Here is a 24,369-nt window from a genome sequence, read left to right on the forward strand (position 1 = left end):
AGTTTAAAGAAATCAGCTGGGGCTCACTGTTTTCAATCTATGGTATCTATTTACTCTGAGAATGATGTTTCTGTAAGAAATTTTTACTCATCTAACAGTAGGAGAATTTGGAAAGGGAAAAAATATTTATTGAAAACACCAGCATGTGAGTAATTTTACTAGGAAATTTACACAGCTTTATCTCCTATAAATACTTCAAAACCACACAACATTACGTATCATCGTTTTTTAGATATATATTTTAGATATATATGTAAAGCAATGTTCACAATGATCTGTGCATTGTTCAAATGATATATGTGTCACCGAAATGTTACCCAACATAAGTTAAGTGTTTTGAATTTACATCACTGCTTCTCTAAAATTGTTTTGCCCTGAAAGACAATAATAGAAATAAACTTGATGTAAATACAACTTATACTGTTATCCAATTTTTTCATTGAGAGCCATCATATACAATCAAGCACTAGTAGTGCCTAAGGCTTTTTTGTTCCTGATGACTCAGATAATGGATTCAACTATGTTTGTTCTTGTTTTGTGGAACACAGCGTTGGTGTGACTTTCATAAATAAACTTAACAGTACTAAATCTCTTCGTCAATTAGATACAGCAAATAAAGTATATATCTCACAGATTTGGTGAACAAATTTAAAGCAATGATAATGATCTAATTGTGCTTAGTAAATCTTAAAATTAAATAGCAAAATTCCAATTTCTAGGTTGACAATGACAATATTTTATAAAATGCAAATGCTAAATATATTGTAACATATAATATAGATTATGTGTATATAAGTATATAAATTTTATATATAATTTGTTCACATATGCTCTTCACCTTGAAATTGAATGTTTTAATATAGTAATCTTAGAACTTTAATTTTCAGAATAACCCCTTAATCTTTGTGCACTGTTTCTATTTTGCAAACTTTAATTAAATAAATGTATAAAATTTCTTAGTACAAAGAATAATAAATATTTTCAGTAAAAGGCTCATGCGACAATACTTGCTAGATAATTTGTAACCTTTAATGTGTCTGAGACATAGTATTGGAGTCACAATTTCAGCAGTTTGTGACCCTCTGAATGTCTCAAAAGCCAGTGAATTGTTTTACTTATAGCCAAGAATATTTTTTATGTACTTCCACTTAGTTGCTTTTAATAACACTTCACATGATTTCCTCAACGTCAGTCATTGGCAGACACCAGTTCTAACTGAGTTCACAGCTCACAAAGTGTGCATGGATTGGCAAGAAGGAAGACAACAAGAGATGTGGACCACTGTGGTGTGGTGCTCATAACAGACAACTCAAAAAGCTGCCTTCTTCGTTTATACAGAAATCAGCACAAGCTTTTGTGCAAACATCCGATTGCTTTGTTTTCACTTCATGGTTAGAAGAATGATTACAAAAGCAATTTTAAAAAGCATTATTATCATTTCACTTTAAAGAAAACTTTCTCAGAAATCTATATCTATCATTCAAACCTGCGGTTATTTGGCTAAAGCCAAGAACGCCAAGGTTGGCAGCACATGTGGTTACATAGTGACAGGTGGTTTACATATATCCAAAATTAATTTTCACTAAACTTAAACTAATATTAATTTAAAAGTCAAGAGTACCAAATTAAAAACAAAGCTTACAAAAGAAAGGAATTTTTAAAGACATATAACATAGATTCTTATTAAATCTTACAATCAACAATATACTAACTGCCATCACCTTCACCTAGTACTGATTCAATTGGTTTTTGTTCTTTTATTAAAAAGCAGTGGGAAAGATTAGGGTGGCTCGGTATGTCTGTGAATGGAGGGCCTTCACAAAAAACTTGTTTTTATCTTTTCAAATGATTTTCTTTTCTTAAATATAAGTGCCAGCATAAGGTACTAATTTCAAACATTTTCCTCTATGGGTTCTTAACATTTTTCTCCTTTTTGGAAGATGCCTCATTCCATATAAGTGTCATTCCATATAACGTAACAGCTCGAGGCTGCACGATAAATAAACTCCATGTACCTTCATGATTACCATCTGTTTGTAAGATATTCCTAAGCCATTTCCTAAGGAGAACATTACACATCTTTGGGTAACTTCCAGAACAAATTTGGGCCAATAATAAGTTTGGGGATAGTGCGAGCTCAATTGAACTATAGTATGCTTTTAGCTGTGTGTCATTGTCTTAAATTGTTAAAGGCCTTGTTACCATGATTAATAAAATTGGTTTTAGGTTATGCCAGTTACAGAAATCATTCCACATTTGCAGCAAAATAGCAACAACCTCAAGAGAATTCCAAGAAATATCAGAGGTGATCGAGTATCCACACAATGAGATGATTGGAGACACATTCCGCTGGGCCTTGCCAGGCAGCTTGAAACTCCTCTTACCCTTGCCAATTGGGGAGCCATCCTCCTTACAACTTTTGTGTCATTTGCCCCAAATTTATGGCTCCCTGTAAATCTTGAAGCTTATGAATGTACAAGTTTGTGAAATGTGGACAGTGGTTCCTTTTGTGTAAGTGCGACCTATTACTGATCGTGATCATTACTTTTCATTAAAATTAAGATTAGAAAACATCTAGAAAGATTAAGGGTGCTGAGTTAACTTTTTTTAAATTAAAATAACTTCTCTTGCTTTTAAGTTTTATAGCAGTTGCGTGAATAGAACATTTCATTTTTAAGTATGCAACAGAGTGGAAAGCCAAGCTATGGAATTTCGTGGCTGAGTTCAGGAAAATCATTGTGCCTAATGTCGTATTGATTGAAATAAATAGAAATGTGTAGAAACAGCTGGGAACTTTCCCAAGGTATTTGAAAATTTAAGCAGCATTGCACTTAAGGTTTTACAAAACATTCTGGCAACTCTCTAAAAATTTTTGTTGGTTAATTGCAAGCTGTTCCCTGGGAATAGAAATTCTGCCACATGATATGTGATAAGCAGCACCTGATGTGGAATAAAGAGACTACCAAATAACTCTTTGGGCAGTATTTCAGATTTTCCTTTTTGCATTTTGTTCATTTTCTTTTTGATTCACCAATTAAATTGTGAAATTAATGATACACATTTATTTCTCTTCAGTCATATGTACGTTTTAAAGCTATTTGCTATGATTGCATGATTTCATAGGGATGGTTTATTCTAATCTGAAAGATCCACTAATAAAGACTTACTATAAATGCATTAACTATCAAACAGCAAGAAAACATGTAAAAGCACTTAACAGATTATCCATTAGTGATCACAATTATTCAGTTGGAATAACTTTAAAATATTTTATAATCCAATGGAATTTCTGCGTTTCTACCTTGACTCCATGTAAACTTAGAAGTAAATAAATTTGTTATTAAATGTAAAAAGAAAAGCAACAATAATTTAATTCTCTTTTTCTCATATATCATTATGAGTGCATATTTAGTGCTTAGTTTGAAAAATTACATAGGGAGCAGCCTGCAGCATATGGATGACAGTTCCAGTCCTTGTTGCACGACTGCTTATCCAGCTCCTTGAAATGGAAGGAAAGGAAAGAAAAGAAAGGAAAGGAAAAGAAAAGGAAAAGAAAGGAGAGAAGAGGAGAGAAAAAAAGAAAGAAAAGGAAAGGAATAAAAGAAAAGCAACATACTGCTGTTACAGATCTGAAAGCCAAATAGTCTCAAGAGTAAACTGATTTCAGAAATAGAAACCAGAGATAAATCTTTCATTTTCTAAAGCTTACTATTTCATTTTCTGTGTATTTAATCAAAGTTGTTCAAAGGTTTGTCACAAATATTCTTTTAATTAAAAAAATTGTAACGCATGTTTAATTTCAAAACCTTGAATTATGAAACTTACTATTTCTTTTACAATAAAATTACTGAGCACCATTCCTGTTTGATATTGGAAGCTCAGAAATCAGAAAATAATCAAATCTGCCTTTAAATTTTACTTGCCTTTGCATTTGCCTAAGTCAATTTTGGGGTCTACATTTACTAAATGGCTTGAAAAAACTCCTAATCAATACCAATCTTTGCTCTCCTTACCTTTAACCATACAAACTTGAATTTTAAAAGTAATAGCATTTTCCATTGAAAATATCACAAATATTTAGAAGCATAACAAAGTTATAAATAACACAAGAAGGCAAACTCACAGTATCTGTTGGTAAGTGTTGTGGCATAATGGAGTCAGCCACTTCCTAGGATTCCCATATCCCAAAATCTGAGGACTATACAGCTTCCTGCTAAAGTGCATTTTGCAAGTAAACACATACATCTTTCTCTGTTGCTCTGCCTTTTAAATAAATTAAAATAAAATTTAAATTCATAGTCCTTTACATACAATAAAAAATATAAGGACTTTAAAGAATCAGGGAAAATATAAACTGTAAGCTGGAAAAATAAACCAATAGACTAAGAACCACATTGGATGATTTTTTTCATAAAATCATATTACAGTTTATATTTATACATTTTCTCATACATTTGTAATATATTATGCATCATAATATTTTATATATATGTATGTTTTACATATTTATAATATAGATCACTACAAATTATATTACTGTAATTATAATCAGTATGTTCCGACAGGCAGAAGAAAGAAGGAGTTTGATAATGAGAGCAACGGGAAGCTATAATAAAGTGCTTGTATTACTCTAAAAGTTATATTAACATCTTGAGTCACAGGGGATATTGCATCTTTCAGAAGAAACTGAATCATGTTGGCAGAGCCCACCAAAATGGGCTTAGTGACCATAAAAGAAAGACCAATGTTTTTCACTTTTAGAGACAAGAGAACTTTCTAGAATAAATCATTTATGAACCAGGAAAAATGTCTTTAGTAGATGTTGAATCTATCCATTATTTGAATATATTACTACCAAAAGAAAAAAATAGTTGTTTTTTTCAACTTTATATAAACTTTTTACTGAGATAAGCACTATCCCAGACCATGAAACAAGGCATAATAAATTTAAACAAATTTGACTAAAATTCATCTTGTGACAATAACAATGTTACATAAGAAAGCAATAATAAGTATCTGGAATATGTAAATTGATTTTAAAAGTAGTGAATATACTTATAGACAATAAATTACAATGGTTAATTTAAAATTGCTTTGATATGATTAAAATTCTTGAAGATACATATGAAAATTAACTGGATTAAATTGATACATGCCATATGTTGAGGGCTTTCCTACTTTTTACATAATACATTTATATCTCTGTCAATTGTTCCAAGCTAAATTAGTAATAAAATTTTTATTTATATATTACATCCAGAGAGTTGCCTCCATATTCTTTTATCTAATCTTAGGTAATCATTATAAATCACTTAAGATTCTGGTGCAAAGAAAAGACACCTGACTAATACTAAATAAGGAAATGCTGGTAAAAAATAAATGTACTCAGTACAAACCGGCTCAACATCCTCTTGTCTTCAAAATTGGTCTTCATGTCTATCAATTCAGAATAAGTATTGAGAAGAGTGTGAAATTTCAAAACATCAGTCAATTTTAGATTCCCACTCTAACAATCACTGAATCTCAACATAACCCAAAATAATCCAGCTACTTCATGAACTCTTAGAACTAGTATCAAATTCTGGAAAATGCACACATATTATTTGTTCAAATGTTTCTTGAGTGGTTAAAGGATTTTTCAAAACATAGTCCTAAAATATTTGAATCTGATCTTCATAGGCTGTAGCTAATTATTGGAATCTGGAGTCTCAATGATATAGAAGATAGAATAAAGCAAATAAACCATAATCCACATTTTCTTAATGTGTTAAACTTGATATTCCACTTTCCTAGAAATTTATTTCTCATTGAAGACTTGAAAATGTTATCAAGTTAATCACTACATACTTTAATCTCATATTTAATCTTCAAAAAATAAAGAAACCTAAAAAAAAGAAAAGAAAAAGAAAAACTCAACTTCTAAGACACTGGAATGTCTGCTTTAAAATAAACCTGACATTTTGTTCACCACCGCCCCCAGCACTATTAAGGTATGATTAACAAAAACTGTAGAAATTTGCAGTGTACAACAGAACATTTTAAAATATTTTAAAACACTGTGAGATCATTAAACAAAATAATAAGAAATAATCATGGTTTCACATATATCTTTCAGTTGTGGTAAGCATTTTTGAAATCTGCTTTACTCATTTTCAAATAGTGCAAAATTAGTTTCTGTTCTGCTTTAAATTTTTTTTCAATGTATTTGTAAGAGAGTTGCAGAAAGCAAGAGAGGAAGCAGAGAACAGTTTTTCATTCATTGGTTCACTGTTTGTATGGTGCAACAACCAGGAATAGCTCAGGCTGAAACCAATAGCCAGGAGTTTCATCTGGGTCTTCCAGCTGGGATCATGGGTCCAAGGATTTTGGCCACCTTCTGTTTCCATCCTAGGCATATAGAGTACTGAATGGAAAGTGGAGCAATGAAGTTGAATTAGTGCCGTTATGGATTGTTAATGTTGCAAATGATAGCTTAATTCATGGTACCACCAAGCTTAAACAGAAAATTAGTTTTTATTCTGTTTTGTTTTATTATTTTATGATTTAGTTCCATAGGCTCTGGGTTTCCTTTCTCTTCTCCCTAATACCCCTCAATTTATTTCTTCTATATTATTTTAATAGCATAACCCTTCACAGTCATAGTCCATCATTCTGCTATTTAAGTGCATCTTGACATTATAGGTTGGACAATGGCAAAGAGTTCAGCATCCTATTGTCAACATATATTTAACAGTTTCACTGGGGGTCCATCTTTGATTTGGAAGTAGAGACTCAGACTGCATTGTATCTTCACATCTAGATAAAATAATCTCTAATACATAGTCAATATACTTCCCCTTATATAAAAAAAAACATAAAACAAAATCAACAACAGGAAGGAAAATAGAAGTTTACAACAACATGAAGTTTTTTTTTTTCTTTAGTATTTAGATGCTGAGTCTTTGGATGTTATACAATGACTAGGAGACAGTTAAGCACAAAGATTTAATCTAAATCCTAAAAAGAAAGGAGAGTAGAAAATGATTATGAGATAGGAAATATTGCTACATATATTTGTACTTTCAATATCTGATATAATTCAAAAATCTATAGAGAAAAATGCAGTGTATGCCAGAAATAAATTAACAAAGCATAATGCCTCTGGAAACCCAACAACATGAGAAGAAAAATGGGCTAACAGTAATGAAAACTGAAGTTAAAAATTCTTAAAGGAGCTATGTATAGAGCTGTACTTGTAGATGGCATTACAACAAACTCAAAGTAGCCCAAGAATAATTGTTTCTTGAAAATGCTTAAAACACGACTACCAACTCAGAATGTCATAGAACACAAAAATGTTCTTCAAAAATAAAACACAATAAAAGAAAAAGACAAATAAATGTCATGATTGTTTAAGTGGCAAATCTGCACAATGGTAAATGACACTGTATTTTTAATGATTCTGTGACCCTCTTGAATTTATTTCAGAAATAAGATTGCACATATTTTTTGTGCATAGCCCATGCAGAGTCCCCTGGTATACTGTGATCTTTTTACCTTTTATTTGCTGAGCCATTCAACTTAATACCATTCAACACCATAGATTCTTTATATAATGATGTAGTATAAATAGTAAATAAAAAATCCAGTAGAGCCAATTCACACTTGATTACAAATCAAAAATACTTAGGAATCTTTAAAATGTAAAAGAAAATAAGAGCTTCTTTCATAAGATGATTAACTGTAAGTCTTATTTATTTATTTATTTATTTATTTATTTATTTATTTATTTATTTGGAAGTCAAAAGAGAAGGAGAGGGAGAGAATGATACCTTCCATCTGCTGTTTTACTTCCCAGATGACCACAATTGCCAAAAATAACCAAGGAAGAAACCAGATGCTGGGAGCCTCTTCCAGCAATGCCATGCGACTGCAGGGGTCATCTTCTATTGTCTTTTCCTCGACTTTTTGCAGGGAGATAGGTCAGAAGCAGAGCAAGCAGTACTTGAACTGATACCCATGTGAGGTCCTGGCACTGCTGGCAGCAGCTTTACCCACTTCACCATAACTTGAGCTCCAAGACAGTTTGGTTTTCAGCAGAAAATTCACACACACACACACACACACACACACACACACACACACACACACTTAAGAAATAATATCAGGTAGAGAGTAACGGGGGACATTCTAAATTTTTATTGACTGAATGAATTAATGCTAATATCTTGTAGAGTTTAAATGATATAGATCTAAATTATGTGAAAAACAACTTGTTTGGAAAAGGTAAAATATGTTTTCTGCTTCAGTAATAGAGGCTTAATACCATTCAACACCATAGATTCTTATATAATGATGTAATATAAAGCTTCTAATAACCACTAAAGAAATGGTAAATGGATGGCAGTCTAAAACAACTGCAATATACATAGACTTTCTAAAAAGAAGTTAATTAATAAAGGTACAAATGGAGAAAGAATATTTAGGAAAATTAACAATGCACAGTAAGATAGAATATTATAATGAAAATATGGTATTGAACACACCTGAATTATTTATATGCTCCATTAAAAAATACATATATGCACTAAATTTTTATGTAGATTTAAATATACATAGCTAACCTTAATCTCAAAGGAAGATTTAAATGATACACCAAGCAAATTTATATTCTGCATTATATAAAATGACAAAGTAACATTAATGTGGATATAATTTCTGGAAAATGTAAAATACAATGTGTGAAATGTTGAATTTTCCCTGAAAATGAAACAATTGTAAATAAGCATCACTAAGCTTGCAAGTCCAAATGAAAATAAAATGGCTAATTTGCATATTTAAAGACCCGGAACTCTGACTTGAATCTGAGTCACATCATCAGGTCTCTGTAATCATACTTTCCTAGACTTGGTTAATCTTACTTTTGCTTGTTTCTCAGCTGTGAAAGCGTGACACTATCCCTTACCTCATCGAGATCCTATGCTGGTTCAATTCAACATAATTAGGATCTCAACTACTGAACACTGTAATTTAACAATAATATTTCACAAGTTTAAGTAGACTGCAAGACTTGAAAATCTAAGCAAAGATTTGTCAGCTGATTATAAAGACTGAGAAGTTGGTGGTTTGGGTTGGTACCATGCTTTACCGTTGACGCCTGATTGGGGCACCGTGCCACAAGAGACCAGTTGCTGGACTGCAGGAGCATCAGACTTCCCAACCATCAAGCAGTATTAAACCTGTTGACCACATTGCAACTTACCTATTACTGCTTGTTCCAAATGAAGAAGATAGATCAAGAGGCCATATCAGCAAACGGAGAGGTGATTCCCTTTCACTTGTCTTCAAGGCTCCCTCTTGGTTCACGTAATGGTACTGAGGCTTACTTATATGTGAGCCAATCTATGCTGTAGTGTGAAAATCCTATGAAATTCACTGCTTCTTTACTGATGATAAATTCCTACTCACAAAGTCCTTCATTACTAGAAGAAGTGATCTTTTATTTATTTTACTCTGTGTAATAATTGGAATACTTAAGTGTTTGCCAGGATTACTTAGCTAGTTTCCCTAGTTTTTGGAAGTCTATGCTTTTCAATGTCAATTGTGTTTTCATAATGTTCATTTTTTTTAAACCAATGTTCTTGACAGTGAGGTATACTTTTTTTTTTATTTACAGAACATATATACCAGAGCAGAAAAGCTGTAGAAAATACTAATTTTACTGGTCTTCTTCTGTGGTTCTTCTAATCAATCATAATGTATCACTGAAATTAATTTAAGCATATTTTTTACCAATTTTTCAACTAGTCCATTTTTGTAGAATAAATTGACTATCCATTTAAAAAATGATGATCCTGCAAAAGATATTCTAACACTTTTATAAAAATATATTTCAGCCAGTTTTAATTATATTTAAATAAAGATTTTGAGTAAGCTAATTTAAATATTAAAAGCAAAAATCCACAACAATTAATCTATCCTTGTGCTTGTGATGTTTTGTTGGAATCCTGCTTCAAAGCCAGTCACAGCTGGAGCAGTCAAAGTTGATTAATTACCTAGTTCCAGTGTCCACAGGGCATTAACATGGCTGTCACAATTTCAGACATTTTGGAATAGTCAATAATATAATGAATTACATTTACATATTATTTCTGTAACTTGTTAATTCAATTGCCAAGAAATTAGTCTCTGTTATCTTCAAAAATCTAAAAGCAATTTCAATTTCGTGATGATATGCCTTAAAATTCTTCCAAAGGCTTCCATGACTGTGCCAAAAATACATTATTTTCTTTATTCATGAAAACAATATTGAGTATCTTCATGGAAAAAATAATAAAGAAATAGCTATTTGGAAAATCTCCATGAAACATTCCTGAAAGAGTGCCATTCCACTTTTGCTCTGATACTTACCTTGGCCCATAATCTATCCATCCTCAAATTTACATTTTCTCTGATATCTCTGCTGTTGAGACTCCACCAGGAAACACTGACATTTTCCCCTCTTCTAAACCCTCCTCAAATATTGACTAGAAGTCCAACATGGAAACGACAAACAGATAGTCACAGAATCTACTAGTTCCAAATCTTGTCCTGTTGACAATTTTGTTGAGAATTCCAAATTTGATTGGTTTTAAAAATATGTGAAGAGTTTGACCAGATAATTACTATTGATATTAAATTTGCTTGCATTTTTATATTTAAAGTAAAGAGAAACAACATCCAAATTAAAGACATGATTTCCTTCTGTGTGGCTTAAGAAATTTACAAACACTAACCACTGTACCTTGATAAATAAGAATAGATTTTTGTCTTGCCTAGACATAAGTGTGAGGATCTGGAATGCAGACTACCCAGTTAGGTATACAAAAAGCTTCCCTGATTCTATTTATATATACATTAGAAGGAATTACAGGTGTGATAGATCTTCAGTGTGTTGTTTCAACAGGACTAATTTAATGCTGACATAATCTAAAATTCCACATTGTTATCACTGTTCTCTTTAGAGCTAAACTCTTTTGTGTAATGGCAATGCTGGGCTGGAGTCCCCGAGATCCAACCAAAAGTAAACCTGTAGACATTTTCCAGCATGCATTTTATTCAACGAGAGTATCAGAATGATTTAGTGCAACTGATTCCAAAGAGAATTACACTGACCTCCACTGATTTCAAAATGCTGCTTCTTTAGTTATGCATGTTGAGAACTTTTTCCAATTAAAAAAAAAAGGTTTGTTTTGTAGGTGGACTATTTTGAGATTCACAATAGAAAAGTGACTATGGCAAGGAGCCAATACAATCAAGCATTTGGGAAGTGAAGACTGCAATCTTTCTTATGTTCCACTCAAAACCATGTTTATAGTCTTTAGGATATATACGTTTGTGTATATACATACATACATACATATATATATATATATACACATATATATATAATTAAGAAAAAAATCGAGCATTCTATGATTAGTCGATACTTTTAGATAGTTAGCACCTGATAGTTTTAAACTCAAAGTGGGTTTTTATCCAGAGAAAATCTTTCATGGTTCCCTTGATTCAAAAGGATGTTTTCAAAACCAACATTCCATGAAATCTTTTGTTTGTGTGTTCACACACCGATGTTTATCTATTCTAATATGTAATTATGGCCACAGGAACATGGGTAAATCATGGTCATTTTGCTAAAATCACCTTTAGAAGCATACACAAGAACAACCAGTTTGAAAAGATTTAAAGCTCCTGTGTATGTGAATGAATACTTCTTTTCACTTCATACCTAAATGCTATAAATCTCTTTTGGAATGCATATGTGTTTGCATATTTATGCTTTGATTTAGAGTAACTTCTCAGGTATGGAACAGATTTTGGGCTCTGTTTCACTCCCACCACTCCCTCCTGTGAGGGAACTCACAGCTACAAACGCACCTGGGATTATGCTGTTGATATTAATAAGATTATTTAGTACAGTTTTAAGATAGATTTTATGTGTTCTACATGACAATGCAAGGAATTATGGCAACATCCCAATCAAGCTGGTTCTTTTCCACTTTTTTATGCAATAAAAATGAAAAAGCAAATTTTCTAAAATTTTTACAGAACTGGACCCAATACCATTGGGTTTTTAGATTTGCCACTTTTTACAATTAAATTTTATTGATGCTCAGATATAAAATAGTCACTCATCTTTTTTCTATTGTACATACAGTAGTAGTGATAACCCATCAACATAAAGCTGTAATACATCTGTAGTCTTGAGAAAGAAGTACTATTGTTCTGCTCATTATAATGAGAATAAGTTGTTAAAAGGTTTTTTGTTTTTCTGGTACTGTGTTACACTGCACTTTAGAGGAACACAAATATTCATAAAAGGGTATTTTAGCAGATTCAAATCCAAGGTACCCTCTGCATAAAAGAACAGTCGAATAAATGACCAAAACAAACAAAAAAAAGGAGTTTTCCTGGAAACCATGGCAAAAATGAACTTTAAAAAGTAAGTTTAAATTAGAACTATCTCTTTTTCTCCAGATTTTACATCTAACAGGTAATCAGTTATCGACCCACTTTCTCATTCCTAGGGCAAATTGATTTTGCTGCTCTGGTCCTCTGGGCAGATGTCTGACAGCAATCCGCAGAGAAAAAGTCTGATCACTGCTTAATTCCAATCACCCAGAAAATTGTATGTGTTGACCTAATTTTGAATGTGTGCACATGCTTAGTTAAATCTGTTATAATCAGAGGACTTAATCAAATAAAATAAAATATGAATGTATTATGCAAATCTTATAAATCATTTTTCAATTTTTTTTTTATTTGAAGGGCAGATTTGACAGACCAAATAGGAGAGACAAATAGGAAGCCTTTCATCCACTGGTTCACTTCCCAAATGGCCACAACGGCCAGATCCAAAACGGGGACTCACATGCCTCTGCTAGCGGTCCTACATGAGCACAGAGTGCCAAGGACAATGGGCCATTCTTCATTGCCTTCCCAGGCGGTAAGCAGGAAGTTAGATAAAAAGAAACATATCCAGCATCCACATGGGATACCTACACCACAAGCTGGGGGAATTGTTTGCTGTATCACCTGCTGGACCAATATACCAGAATTTTAAAGTTTTGGTTAATAGGTATTACTGACTTGGCAGAAACATTTATGAGTTATCCTTCTTCTATATCTGAGAGCAAGGAGCTGCTCAAATAATATCAACTATCATCACTCACTGATCAAACCCTTTGAGACAGATCTTGTTTCAGACTTAACTTTGCTAGCTTAACAAGTGGAAATATGATAGATTTTAAAATATCAGTTTGTATTAAAGCAGAAACTGAATTTCCCAGAACAGCTTCACAGTTGTTCACAGATTAGAGTTGGCTTAAAGAAAAAAGCTGCCTTAAGACTTCTTAAGGGAACATATGGCACTGCCCATTAATCTCTGCTTTTCATCATCAGTTTCAGTGACAGGCAGATGCAAAAAGCACCACATCCCAGCTAGCATTTGTTTTCTTTGTGCATCTCTCCTTCTTGCTTTCAATACCTGTCTCTGCTGAAGAATAGTGGTTATATTCCATTACCAGTAAGTTGCTGTAGACCACCATGGCAGTGCGATTAACGAGCATCTGATTACAACATCTTTAATTAAGCAGCTGGAAAGCTGTAAGTCTGTGTTTGGGTGTCAAAAATATAGAATCAAATTAATTTTTGGCAATGGAATTTTCAATCCTAGAATTTCTTTGCTGTAATGTGTATCTATGTTAGTACAAGATGCATGCAATTATATAAAGCAGAATTAATTAGAATTGACTACAATGATATCTATTTGTGTGGATTAGGCAACGATTACAAAATTCAAGTTTAATTACCCTATCAGAGATTCCAGCCACCATGTACAAACGGTAAGCTGTCCCCAGGTGGCCAGTGCGTCATTGGACTCAAGGCTCTGCCTGCTGGCTGCCTGGCAGCGAGCTCTGGGGTTTTGGTGCTTTAAATTGCAGCTTAGGTAGCGCAACATTGAACCCAACGTACTTCTGTGATGCGAATCAATCCTAAAGATTCCCCATGACAGAGTAACTTTTCCTTTGAAGGCAAGTGAGGGTAATGAGACCTGGTAGGTTGGAGGAGAGGGACCAGATGATCTTTATGGATAATACTGATATGCCAATTTCCTTTAAATCCTGTGTAGAATTTGTAATTACTGAACAATGCTGACCACTGAACACCAGTCCATGCAGAAGCTAAGACTCAGGGCTTGTCTAGCATGATCATATCCTATTACCTAACATGATGATGGATTGGGAGAAGGGTCACATTAAGCAGGTCCATGACATCAACTAGCACATGAGAGAATCATATCCAGGGGTAGGTTCTGTGGGGGATGTGTGGGCCAAACCCTGTGGAAACACTAACTCCACTGATTAGCTCAAGAGTTGCGGTGGTGATGGACTAAGCTAGATGTGATCAAGCAGCCTGTCATCACTCTCAGGTAAAGGAACCAACAACAGTCTGGACTGGTCAAGGCAGCAGCACCCAAATGTACATCCTGAATAGGGTGTGGGGTGGGCCGGGCTGCAACATTCACCAGCTCATACAAGGCCAAATGGAAGGCCAGACCGCACTGGGCACTGGCCTAAAACCCAATGGCATGTATGAGAACTGGGTCTGGGAGTGGATCAAGTAAAGGAACTTGGGAAACTCCCCTGGCAAGTCATAGCTCCAGCTGATGAACACATGGTCCAGACCTGGGGGTCGGACAAACTGGGCAAAGTAGCTCCAATGGCTGGCTAATGTGTGATTTGGTAATGGACTGGGCAGGACTGAGTAAACCTTAGCCCACAAGCAAAATTATAAACCAGGATGGAGCACAGGTCATTCTGAGCTAGGCTCTTGCACCTACTGGTCTGCGTGAGCCAAGGACGCTAAGCCACAGTGTCTAAGGCAGGTGAGGGGTTCTGTCAAGGTGTCAGAGCAACCACTGGCATGCACATGATCTATGGCTGGGAACAGGCTGGGGAGTTAAGGGGACAGTTTAGCTGGGTTGAGGTTCCCACCAAGGAGCATGGGGCTGGAATGGGGGCTACATTCTGATCAGGATATGATTGTAGTCTCACTTAGCACAAGCATGGACTGGGACTGGACGCAACAAGCCAGGCCAGATTCCAACACCATCTGGTGTTCTGGAGGACCAGGGTAGACATGGGACAGACTAGGCTAGGTCTCAGCCCCTACTGAGCCATGTGTGTGCTATATGTGGGTATGGATGAGCCGTGACTGGGCTGAAACATCCAACAGTAAGAACCAGATTGGGTTGAAGGCTAGTCAGAAAAAGGCAGTGTTCCTGCTAGCACAGGAGGTGAACTGAGTAGTGCTGGTTCATGGACCCACTGGTATGCACTAAATCTGGCATTTGGAGTGGTTCTGATGGAGGAGCCTGGCCAACTCCTCTGGAAGGACACAGTCCCTGCAGGTAAGCACAGCAAGCATGATAGCAAACATCCCAGAATAGGCCATGGAAAGTTTCTCACTGGCATACATTTAGCATGGGTTGGGGATAGACCAGGCTGAACCAGTTCATGTCACCTACTGGCGAATCTGAGCACCAGAACAGAGTGTGGATCGAGCCAGGTTTGGTTGAGACAAAAACTAGTGCACAATACAGAATGCCAAGGCGAGGTTGCCTATGCCAGATGTGACTGCAGCACCCAACCAGCACAAGTGAGAACCAAGAAGGGAGGGGGCAGAGCGGCAGGGGAATAAGGGTTGGTTCCCCTGCTGGACAGCTACTCCCACTGGAGAGCATGAGCTGGGTTGGTGGCAGACCAGACTAAGCAGGGCTGCAACACCTGTGGGCCTCCTGTGGAATAGATCAGGGAAAAGCTAGGCTGGGCTGATTATTCCTACTAGTGCAAACAATTAGAGTGAGTGAAGGTTGGTTGGGCTTTTCGCAGCATCATCTGGCAGAGGCTGGTACTGGGGGCTAATTCTGTCAAGTTAAACCACAGAACTACCTGAAGAGTGCATAATTCGGTAGTGGGAGTGGCCTGGGAGGGAAATAGTGGGCTCCTCCCTCTTGGGTTACCACTCCCACTGAAGGGCACAAAAACTAGAACAGGGGCTGGGGTAGCTAGACAGAAAGGCACCCAAAAACGTCTGTGTGGACTGGATAGTGGAGCTGGTTAGATGGAACTAGGCTTTAATACCCATTGACATGTGTGAGTGCTGAATGGAATGCAGGACAGACTGGACTAGTCTGCTGCACATACTGGCAAACCAGGATAGGGGACAGGCCCGGTGGGGGTTATTGTGCGTTGCTCCCACTAGGCTGCAGCTCCCACTGGTTTATGTTAGGGCCGAGTGTGTGCTGGGCAGATTCAGGCTGGACTGCAACACCCACTGGTTTTCGTGGAAGACAGGGCTGAAAACAGAACCAAACCAGCAATTGTAACCACCAGCTAATTGGGGCGATGGACTGTACTGGGCCCTGTACTTGCAAGTACACACAAGAACCTGGTCTGGGTTCACCTCAGACAAAGTTTCTTTAGGGATCCCCTCAATCGAACTGCCGGGCTCAGATCCCTAACCATGAAAAGACAGAGGACAGAACAAATCAATCAACTACCCCAGCCATATGTTGGTAGTGAAAAACAGGGCAAACGGAGACTCTAAGACGGACTATGTCAACCAGTGGATTCTGCAGTGACCTCATCATGCTTGGAATGGTGAGACTGGCAGCAATTCAGAACTGTTGAACTTTCAAAACCACTTGATCAAGACCCTTGGAGCATGCCCCACATCAGGGACCTGGGATGGGTGGAAGACTGGATAGGGCTTCTCCCACGCGGGTGCAGGGTCCCAATGCATTGGGCCGTTCTCCATTGCTTTCCTAGGCCACAGCAGGGAGCTGGATGGGAAGTGGAGCTGCCGGGATTAGAACCGGCGCCCATATGGGATCCTGGGGCTTTCAAGGCGAGGACTTTAGCCACTAGGCCACGCCACCGGGCCCATAAAGGGGTTCTTGATTGAGCCAATGTGAATTGACATCTATATATTCATTCAGTCATTCATTTCCTTATTTAGTGACTTGTACATTTATTTGAGCTATAAGCTAAATCAATGAGATTGAGTCATGTGCTATTTGCTCGGACTGTTGAAATAAAACACACTACCTGAATTACTTGGGAAGTGAAATAGTAGATGAAAGATCTCTTTCCCCCTTCTCTCCCATTTTTTCATTTCAAATACAATAAACAAATATTTTATTTAAAAAAACACATTGTCTGGTGATGTTATGAATGGAATGAGAAGGCAGAAAACAACCTTAAAACAACCCTGAAAAAATATGCCAGAAATAAAAGTTGGTAGAAGGCTATGCAATCAGAAAATTCCTCAAGCTAGATACATCATTTCTTTTTTTCAAAAGATTTATTTATTTTTATTGGTAAGGACGATTTATGGAGAAAAAGAGGTAAAAAATATTTCCATTGCTGTTTCATTCCCCAAGTGGCCATAAGGGCTGGGGCTGAACAGATGTGAAGCCAGGAGTCAGGAGCGCAGGAGCCTCCTTTGGGTCTCCCTAGTGGGTGCATTGTCCCAAGGCTTTGGGTCCCACTCTAGTCTGCTTTCCCTGGAGATATGGCAATGATAAAACCAACAGAGTCACCATAAGATTATGTATTAAAAGTAGATAACTGTTAAAAATGTTCATTCAGATAATGACTCATTTTATGATGGTTAGTCAAACAATGAAAGGAAACAGACTTAAGGAAGCAAAGTGATGGGACTAGTGGTTCTATTGGTGCAATTAGAAATAATCCTAATTCAGGGATTTAGATGCAGAGAGTAGAAGGAAACAAATTATACAAATCTTTAAGATTTAAGTATTGGGAAAAAAGCAAAAACCAAAACAAACAAGCAAAAAACCCACCAAGTTCCAAGGCCTGAGATGTGAGTTTTGGAGGAGGTCAGCATAAATGACACCAAGTGAACCACGCAGTGGTAGGAAATGAAAAGCAGAGTTGTGGGTCCCGAACAGTGAGATCCAATGGATCAGAATGAGAAATTTAATTTGTAAAATAAAGCTTTTACTGCAATTGTAAACCATTGGGTAATTTTAAGGAGACAACACCACAATATAATTCATGTTCGTATTCATTTTTAAAGAATGATTAACTGTTGATTAACTCCCCAGAAGACCTCAATGGCCAGATCTGGCAATACAGAAGCAAAGAATCCAAGAGATTATTCGTAGTCTCCTACATGGTTGACATGAGTTCAAACACTGTCTTCTGCTACTTTTTCCATGCAATTTCAGGTTGCTTAATTGGAAACGGAACAGTGAAATATAAAATGATGCACTTATGGAAAGCCGGCATTGCAGGTGGTAGCTTTACACACTGTGCCACAAGGGATAGTCCAAAAAAAAAAAAAAAATCTTTAGAAACAAGAAAAAAAATCCCAATCATACAATCAGTTCAGCATATATAAGCTTCACACACATATCCACACACACTCACACACAGACAAAACACAACACAACACTGGCTGAATTTACATCAAACTCTGTAAGCACTTCCACAAGCATTATATTTTTTCCAGAAAGAGTCACTTATGTATTGATGGATGTTAACATATCTTTAAAACTGAAAACGTATCTATACACTATGGGTTGGTTCTTGTCCTTTACAACTGAGTGGAAGCCTTTGTGTCACAGTGACCTAGGCTAGATAGTTTGCAATTTTTTTTTCTATGAGCAAAATGTCAACATGATTTATTTATGAGGAGAACATGAACACATATTGATTTGGACCTGTGCCAAGTGGACACCATGATACACACACTCAAGGCCCACATTGGGAGCCAGTTCTGCCCAGTCTCCTCCAGAGACTCCTCTAATACCCCATTGGGGGTGAGCCTGCTGAGCAGGGGGTGAGCCTGCTGCCTGCTGCCCACCCTCCTGACATGCGAGAGACGAACACATGGGCAGGGGTTCTGTCAAGCAGTTCCTAGCTCCTCTTTCAAAACCACACAGTGAGGGGCCAGAAGGTCCAGCCTTCATAGCCACATTTCTTTTCTTATAGGCTCACCTGAAGAAAAACCATTTCCCCAGCAATGTGCTTCTCTTGGGACGTGCTATGCTGAAGCTGTTTGCCAGCCATTTCTTGTTTTTCTTTCAAAGGGAAGCTTTTGAAGATTTGTAGCTCAATCCTTAAGATTTGGAACCAAGACGGAGGTACACTGCAGTCAAATTGAGGGGTTGGTGTTGTATTTTGCCCCCACACACCTGGTAGATCCAGATGAAACTCCTGGCTCCTGAGTTTTACCTGGGCCACCTCTGACCATTGTGGTCATCTGGGGAGGAAACCAGCAGATGGAATAGCCCTCATGCACTCTCTTCACTCCCTGTCTCTGATCTGTCTGTATCTTTCACTTTCAAATCATTGCCTTAAAAAAAATTAACAAAGGTGAAATTTTCATAGAGAAACAACCACATCTTTTTCAAAATTTGCTGCCAATTTTACAGGTTCCCATTTTACATCTGCTGTATGCTTCAAATATTAGCTGGACACATTCTTGGACATGTGCCTTCAGACTCACATTGGATGAGCTTTTAATCATGGATAAAGCATTAGAGATTATCCAGAATCGTAAGAAGTACATAACCCACTGCCAGTTGCCCTCTCTTACTGTCATCCTTGGTAGACATCATTGCTTATAAAGCATGCTCACATGCTCATTGAGCAGCTAATGAGGTACACAGGTCAGTTGCTTCTGGAAACTTCCAATCATGCCTGACACTCTAAGGAAAAATGTATTGTGCTATCTGCCCTAAGATGGTAATGTATGAAATGTTGTAAAATGGTACTTTATAAGCCTTTAAGGAATCTAGGAGTGTTGAATTCCAAAACAAGGGATAAATGGGAGCATACTGACACTTTTACTTATTTATCTAACATTTTGTGCAAGTTCTGTAAGAACTATGCAATTTCTATAAATCACCTTAATTAAATGTACAAAAACCTGAATGAGAGAGGGAGAGAGAAAGAGAGAAGCACAAGTTATAGTCTGAAAGCAAAGCTTCTGTGAATAAAATCTATATTTCACTATCATCTGTGTTTAGGAAGCCCATACATATTAGCTTCTAAGGAACAGAAAGCAATGATTTACTGATACTACGTTTTCATTTTTTGCAACAATTACTTTAATTGCTAACTTTCAAATATTGTTTGCTCCTATCTAGCATACCTTGAAGTTTGTTTTTGAAGTTTTCAGCATCCGTGAAAAATATTATTATCTGTATTTATTATCTTAGGTTATAATCACAGTATATATTTATTATTATATATTATTGATAATTTTTAATGATTAAATGTAGTATACACCCTTCCTCCAACTTGTAGTATGCTGCAGGAAACACTGACTTTTCTTAGTAGCAGTGGTGTATCTAAGAATGCCTTCTCCCTCAGTAGTTCCATCAGGAAAGTATGTGATGGGAGCTGAGCTCACAGTCTGAGCGCTGATTTCCAGGTCCATGCCCAACTCTCCCTCTAACCAGCTGTGTGCACTTAGGTTACTTAATATATTACTTCAGTGACTTCTGTGAAATAGTAACAATTACATTATCTCAACTCATCCTGAAGTTATTTAATACTTTTATTAAACCACCTAAGAGCAGTACTCAATGAAATGTGTTAAGGTTTGAAACTGCTACTTTGACTGACAGTTGGAACATTGATAGCAAGTAGACTGGATGGGGTAGTTCATATTCTTAGCAAATATTTTGGGATAACTGAATGACTCGGTGACTGGCTGTACTGATAGGAAGAAGCGATTTAGAGATCATGTTCTGTGATTTACTTTAAGGAATAAATATTCTAGATGAAGATCAGGGAATTGTGAGTCCATATTTCCTGTACTCCAGTTATTCCTTTTCACTTCTTCAACCCCTGAAAGATTCCTACTAAATGCTAAGATCTTGACTATATAAAAGGAATACAACTGATTATGTCCCAAGAGATTAAGCAAGTCAGGTAAAGGAACGTAAGAGATCTGTGCAAATCCAAGTATATGCTATGGACGATACAAATTAAAGACTCACAAAATCCATGTGATATTTGTCAATTGCAGTCAATTACATCAGATTGCGTCCAGGGATGCAATCTTTATGCAGCTTAAAGTCACAGCCCGGGCCCATAAACCTTTTGGTTGTTTTTTTAAAACCTTATTTATTTATTCACTTGAAAGGCAGTGTGACAGAAAAAGAAGGGGGCAGAGACATCTTCCAAATGTCGTTGGGCACAATAGCCAGGGCTGTGTCAAGCTCTAGGGAAGAACCAAGGTTCCACATGTTGCTGCAGGGCCCACATATTTGCAGCATTCTCTGCTACTTTTCTAGATATGTTGCCAATTTGTCTGTGTGGTGCTGTATTGCAGGCAGCAACTTAACTCACTGTACTGCAATGCCAACACCAGGATAAACCATTCACAAAGAAATTTAATAAAAAGCAATGGTAGAGCAAAGATAGTCCACCAACAGAGCTGTACAAAACCCACAAACATGCATTTGTTTTCTGTTTTAAAAATGTCTTGCATTCTGAGTTTTCATAGCAGAATGTGCTCCCCTGTTGCTTCTCTTGCCCCTTTTTGAGCTGTTGCATTTTCTGAATTACACATTCAGAAAACAATGGAGGCAGCTAGTTAAAATGAGTAGAAACTAATTGTGTGGGATTATAGATATGTTCATTAAACTGACAAAATAATGTCACAATATATACCTATAGTAACACATCACATTTCATTCCTTAAATATACATAATATCCATTTATTCATTAAAAGTAAATACTAAAATCTTTAAAACATCAAAACCCCAGCAGCCATTAAAGTCTATTAGAAAAAAATAATTTAAATAAATGAAAATATATCTAAGACAGAGGCAAAGTGAAATTAAATATACATTCAGGATGACAGTTTAATAAGTACTTCAATCTTAGTACAAATAAGTACTGTTTTTAACGTTTGTGTTTGCTTTCAATTACCTTATATAAGACAGTATACATTATTGTTTTGGAAACAAACATTTATTTATTTCTGTTATTGAGAGATATGGATAAATAGTTAGAAAGGGAGCTCTCATTCACTCCCTGTGCCTGCCAAATCCAGGGCTAAGAGCCAGAAACTCAGTCCAAATCTCCTACGTAGGCATCAGAAATGCAGTAACTTCAGAATTTGCTGTTTCTGTGGGTCTAAATTATCAAGAATTTGTAGTTGTGTGCCAAAGTTCTCAAACCCAGGTAATCAACTATGGGATGTGATCATTTTGAGCACTAGGCTATGCCCCTATTTCTCAATCTTTCAAAGCTTAACTGAAAACAAAAAAGGTCACTTTTCACTACCTTTTATTATGCACCACTTGGTCCTTAACACAATCGAGATGGATATATAGTTTTATGGAAATTTAAGACTATACACATGACTAATAAAATGCCCCTAAATAAACAAATGCACATTTTTGTTACTCTAATTCTGACCAGTTTATTCTACTGAATAGTGTCAATATTTAGTTCAGTCTCTGATGAGGTTAATGTTAATTGCAGTACTTGAGCTATAAAAATAAACTACTCTGTTTTAGCAAAGCTCTTAAACAATTGTTTTAATCCAGCTATCCACACTGTCCATGTGAAACAGTGAAAATTCCTCACATATATCTATCTTAGAGTTGTAACTGAGCATATTTTGTGAAAAACTGTCAGAAAATACATGACATTGATGTGCAATTTGAAAAAAAACATTTTTTGTTAATTTTGGCATCATCTATATTAAAACACATTACTTCACTGGAAAATGTGGGTTTTGTTTGTTTGTTTTTCTCAATAGGAATAAGTTTATATGTGACAAACTTAAGTAATCTTCCACTCAATGAAGGTGCCTAACAGCATGTTACAGTCTATAGCCAACATTTCTGTTGATGTTTTCTTCCACAGTAGGTTCTAAGTGTTAGTTCTTCACAAACAATAGCTAATTAAGCAATTTAATTAAAGTATAAGAAATAGCACATCTATTATGGATAAAAATCATACATGTTAGCAAAACATTACTTGGCTCTTAAAAGCAATTAAAAGTAACTCCGAGCAGTTTAAGGGTTGAGTGGCATGAAGTACTATCATTTAAGTAAACAGAGCATAATAGATATAAAAATCCAAAGATGTTTATGGAGTATTGCTTAACGTGTTTTTCCAGACCTTGTGACAATGCATTTTTGTTGTTACTTTGTAGCAGTTGAGGAAAATGATGCAATAAACATACTAGAGTAAACATTAAAATGTACATAATACTATTATCCTTAAAGCAATTGATATACATTCAACTGATTCAAAATCCATTTGAACACACCCAGTAATAAGAAAACAGATTGATCCTGCTGTCACATAGGAATTCACAAGCTAGTAAAATAAATTATTAGAAAGTGAAACTGTTCAAACTTGACAGATGTTAATCAAAATTTTTTACTTTCAGTATAATTTCTCATACAAATTTCAGAAGGAATCAGCTAGATTCTGCCTTTGCTAAGTTGAAATGAAGCCTCAGAGAGAAACTCAGGTGTAAAGGGGAAAATCGAAATGTAAATCTAAGTAAAAATAAACCATTTAATCTTCATAAATCTTTGAAAATGGTTAGTGACCTTGTATTTAGTACAAAAAAAATTACACAGAATAGGATTTGGGAGACAAGTTACATTCCATTCTGTAGACTGTTTTTATAAAAATTGGCAACTAATCAGAAGGAATTTCAGAACTTGGTATTTATAGTCTTGTCTTGTCGCTTCACCGAAAAACTCTATAGACGATTTATATAGCTACTTCTCTTTCTTTCTTTCTCAGATAAACTGTTAAAAGAAAAATTTCAATAAACGACAGTTACTCTGAAAAAGGAGGAACAATTACTCTGAGAAGGGATGGCCCCATCGCCATACCACAATACATTTTCTCTTGATGACGTTTTCCAGTTCTTTACATCACTAATGACATCCTTGCAGTATGTCATTGCTACTCAAGGTGTATTAGAAAATCTGAGTTTACATTTGTTTATTGATTTCATATTTCATTCATTTTTGATTAGTTATCATCTAGGATACATTGCTCAAATTGAATTCACTGAAGCTTGACAAAAATCAGTAACTTAAAATCAGTGACTTATATCTTATGCATTTACAGATTGATGCAAAAATTGGAGGTGAATATGTCTGATATATGGAACCTATATGATGTGTTGAACTCACTGATTTGTACTTGCAAGTTTCATGCAGTGCCACAACTGTCTTCTTGCTTGTGGGTTATGTTCCAATTATTCATGAATGTATCTATTTGATCAGTGATACTCCTATAAGGAACATCATTTTCAAGCATCAGTAG

The sequence above is a fragment of the Ochotona princeps genome, chromosome 4 (genome assembly GCF_030435755.1).
Source record: "Ochotona princeps isolate mOchPri1 chromosome 4, mOchPri1.hap1, whole genome shotgun sequence".
Taxonomy (NCBI): domain Eukaryota; kingdom Metazoa; phylum Chordata; class Mammalia; order Lagomorpha; family Ochotonidae; genus Ochotona; species Ochotona princeps.